We start from the raw sequence: 5000 nt of genomic DNA on the forward strand, positions 1-5000 counted from the left end.
AGGCTCTTGCTTGACTCCAGTTAATAGAATGATCTAAATCTCTCATATGTACAAATAATGCATTCATATTTGTCCAGTTCTCACAGAATATTGGTGCTGTTTGAGTCGTTGTGAAAGAGATTTACCGGTTTGTCCGTAATATACTTTATCACATTTTTTGCAAGGAATTTCATATATGCAGCCGGGAAGATCTTTAGGAGAATTTTTTATTCCTAAACTCTTGACATTAATATTACTGAAACAACATTAATGTTCAAAAGCTTTAAAATTCTAGGCATTTCTAAAAACCTTTCATCATATGGTAATTTTAGAATGTTATGCTTACTAAATTTAAGTTTGTCATTAGTTAAATAAAATGGTTTTTCTAGCTCTTTTCCATGCCACATCTACAAAAGTCCTTGGGTATTTAAGTTTCAAGGCAATATCATAAATAGTTTTAATCTCAGCGTCAGTAGTTACACGGATCAGATATTTTTGATAAGACATATTTTGTAGCACTGTATAAAATTTAAAAACCACCTTCCGTTATTACACATACACACACATACACTATATATATATATATATATATATATATATATATATATATATATATATATATATATATATATATATATATATATATATATTTATATATTATGTAGTGTGTGTGTGTGTATCCTATATATACAATTTTCGAAACCATCCGTGTGGCGTATCCTCTTTACATTTTGTAGGGATACGGCATGCTGATTGTTTCGAAAGTCAGTTATATATATCTAAGCTACAAACAGACATATATATATATATATATATATATATATATATATATATATATATATATATACATATATATTTAAACAGAAGGTGATTTTTAAAGGTGCCAGACACTTTCCTGTGGAATGACAGCCTTTCTTAGACGGATGGTGGTTGATCTTTATTTCTTATAATTTAGGAGGTCTTGCGTCAGTTTAGGCCGTCCCTGAAAGCAATCAGTAATTGCTGTAAGGCCAGGAGTTATAAAAGGCCTGGTGTTGACCTCTGGACTCAGCTTTGTAGCGTTAACATTATAAATATTATTAATCCGTACTACTGGATGAAGTGTGTTCCACAATGTTGCAAAAAGGAAAAAAATAAGAGGTAGCATACTACAAATGAGGTACGAAAAGGTATATCATGATGATTTGTTCAAAAAGGAAAAGGTTTCAGTCGTATCCATGGTGACACGGTACTATCATGCTCCAAGATGCTTGCATTTTCTTGATATCAGTGTTGACGACTGCCTAGAAGAAAAGCTTTTCTGGTTTTTCTGTTGGTGACGAGATGAGTAAGTGTTTCAAAGATGCTCGAATTGTCAGTGACACTTATGACCTTATAATGTTTGCTGCCACTGTTTACTACAATGGTGGTAGGTCAGTGACAGTAAAACCTTGCAAAATTGTTGCTTAAGGTACGCTTTTGACTCTTTTCATGCTCTGGTACTCAGTTAAATTGTTTCGAGTTAATATATGTATTTACTTACAACATTCTAGAATAAGAACTCTCTCTCTCTCTCTCTCTCTCTCTCTCTCTCTCTCTCTCTCTCTCTCTCTCTCTCTCTCTCTCTCCAGGCGGTTGATGATTCTGGAATTCTGCATTCCTTCTCATTTGGTGAAAAAGAAAAAAAATCTGTAAACTAGAAGCTGAATCCCCTCTGTTTTTATCAGTTTAAGACAGCTTGTACATTTTGCTCTGAAGTTTAGGTTCTTTAGAGAATTCCGTTGAACAATGCAACGAAATTTTGATTTATTATTTTTTTTAGTTTTTTTGTCGGTTGGTTGGTGGGAATAAATTTTTCGTTTCTTCGTTTCTTCGTTTTTCTGGAATAGCTTATTTTTTATGGCGGGAAAGTGTATTTAGAGATTAACAGCACGTCATTAACGTAGAAGGAGTGTTTTTTATTAACTTGAGTTTACAGTAGATAAAGCTTTATTGTCTTGTATTTTGATCCTTTTGAAAGTAAGCCCATCGTAAGTAATAATTAATTTCATCATCCAAAATAATTAATGTCAAATATTAACTGTCATCCTGGCTATCTTGTCTCTGATTAATTCGTGGAGTAATTCACATTTCCACTCTCATACAGCCATACGACATACAAGTGTTGCTTTTACTGTTGTCTTTTTGACTATGTAAACCTTCTTTTTGACTAAGTAGACCTTCTTCCTGAGATGTCTTGTTTAGAATTTTGGAATTTATTTTTCATTAGAGAAATTCCACTATCGGTAATGTTTGTTCTCATTGGAATTTGTGTGCTGTGCTGCTGGTTTTTCGGAACGTCTCTTTCTCATTCTGTTGAGAAGTCACCGATGTCACACTCCACTACCATTGCTACAGCATTGTGGGACATTCTTTCTTGCAGTAGTATGTATGATAATATTTATAATGTTAAAGTTGTGAGCCGAGCCCAGAGGTCAACACCAGGCTTCTTTTGGCCTCCTTAACCTTACAGTTATTACTGACCGTCCTCAGGGACTGCCTAATCAGGTGTGAGGCCTCCCAAGTTTAAAAGAACCAACCACCAAATATCTAAGTAAGGATGTCAGTCCACCTGAAAGTGTCTGGAACCATTATTCGACTTTATTTTTCGTAAGTAAACTTTTCTTTTGTGGACTTGCTACACTATTCAATTTCCTATGTGTGTCTTAGGTTACCTCTCATTCCAATAAGTTCTCTCTAAGCGCCTCAGCGGCGTGGTTGGTATGGTATTTGCGTCCCACCTCGGTGGTCGCGGGTTCGATTCTCGGCCATTCCATTGAGGATTGAGAGATGTGTATTTCTGGTGATAGAAGTTCACTCTCGACGTGGTTCGGAAGTCACGTAAAGCCGTTGGTCCCGTTGCTGAATAACCACTGGTTCCATGCAACGTAAAAGCACCATACAAACAAACAATAAGTTCTCTGTTGCGTGTTTTTATTTTGTTCTTTTGAAATTTATTTAGAAAATTAATGGTCGTTTTTTTTAACACTTATGAACATTTGCTCATGATGAATAAATAATGATAACAAATAATTCTGTAAATAAATACTATAATAATGTGAAGTATAGAATGATGTGGTTTATTCTTTCATTGCCAGCTGTTCATATGACAAGTCTTGTTTCTCGTTAGACATATATTGTTCATCCTGTTGCCACAGCTTATGATGGTGATGCTGTCTTCGGAGGGAATTTTGGTTTTAAGGAAAATCTGGGTTTGCATGAAAATGACCCAGATGAGATGGAGATTATGTTAATGGCTCCTGGCTTTGTGTTTGGTTTGATATCGTAGCAGAACATCTTTTCTCCAATAGCGATAAAAGCGTATCATTTATTGCTATGAATATCATCACTTTCATTCTTGAAAACCAGCATTCACACCCGAGCCATCTCTATGTACATGTTAAAATAACAATGGAGATTTCTTCCTCAACCAGTGTGTAAGTGAAGACAAACGAATAAATTTTCCTAATTAATTTAAGTGAGCTGTGATCTTTGTTAATCAGTAAATTTAACGTCGTTGATTTCGTGAATAGGCTTCCAACGACTAAATGTTATCACTAAACCTTTTCCCCGAAATCCCTGCCAGTCTTTATTTACTTTCGCTCACTTTGATGATGCCGTGGTCAGCCAGTCCTCCTCCTCCTCAAATGAGTCGAGGTCGTTGTATGGCTTTCACCAGAGAAAGCAGTACGAGGTTTGTTTGAATTTCCGTGTGTGCAGACATGATTACGTAAATGGTCGCGTAGTACTGTACACGATTATTTATATCAGAGGGTAATAGGTGTTTTTTTTTTCTTTTTTTTCTCATAAAAAAGCACGTTAAATAGTTTACCGCACGCTGCAGAGGAAAGTTCTACTAATGCAGTTATATTTTTTATAGTTTTTGCCTCTTTTTCTTTAACATTGTCTAGATCTATTACTTGTTTTATATCAAGCCCCTATTTATCTTTAGTTCGTAAGAACCTTGTTTTGTCTAAACCACTGACAGGTGCTGAATGAATCTTGAGAAAGTGACGAGCTTGATTGTTTGAACCACAAATTGCACCGGCGAGGTTGAGTTTGTTTGAAGTGCTGTGTTTTGACCAAGTAGTGATGAAGAGTATCATCTCATTTAAACATCTATGAAACGAAACGCACATTACCCTTCAAGACCATTTTGATTATAGAGATTCGATTCACCGACCAACCAGTGGAAGAGAATGTGTTTGAACTCACGTATGAAAGAGAGAATGCGGCTCAGCATGAAGCGAAGGCCGCTTATGAAATCCGTCCGGTAAAAAATGTCAGAGCTCAAATCATTTGCCTATGGTCGGCCATTTTCTTTCCGGGCGCTCCCCCCCGAGCTCTGTGTTCGAAAAAAAAAATATGGCTGTGGCTCTGCTTTTATTCTGTTATTCGGTAATGTAACGTATAGCTGGGACGAGAGCGAATGATTCGCTCATGTGGCTTGGTGTGCCTATTACGCAGTCATTCCATTTTACTTATGGAGAAACCGCCCTGCCTGTCTTCAAATTGTGTTTGCGTGGGTATTGACTTCATTACTTGTCTAATAGGCTCTGCATGTCGGGTTTGCTCTTGCATTCGCAAAGCTGTTTTGTAGTTGAGGTTAAAGTTGACTGTGCAGTCTCGACGCATCTGTGTGTGTTGTGTGTGTGTACGCGCGCCGTTTCATACCTGCCACTGTATATTGTGAAATAAAGAAGCACTCATTTGCCCCCTCGTAATTTCGGCTTTTTAAATAATGCCATTTTTCATTCTGATGATTAATTATGGCACTCCCCTTCATGAGAGCGAAAGCATGCTGTTGGAAGGGCCCCAGTGGTGTGAGGCCATCTTTAATGCTGAAGTTTATTTTATGGGTTATTATTAAATGGAATTTTTATTAGCTTATTTTATTTTTAGAGGAGATTCATGTTAGGTTGGTAACAAGATATTAAGCAGTAGTTTCTTTTCTATTTCCCGTTGCAGAAGAAATTCAGGCTCTATAATAATTCAGTGTCCAA

The sequence above is a fragment of the Macrobrachium nipponense genome, chromosome 15 (genome assembly GCF_015104395.2).
Source record: "Macrobrachium nipponense isolate FS-2020 chromosome 15, ASM1510439v2, whole genome shotgun sequence".
NCBI classification, from domain to species: Eukaryota; Metazoa; Arthropoda; class Malacostraca; order Decapoda; family Palaemonidae; genus Macrobrachium; species Macrobrachium nipponense.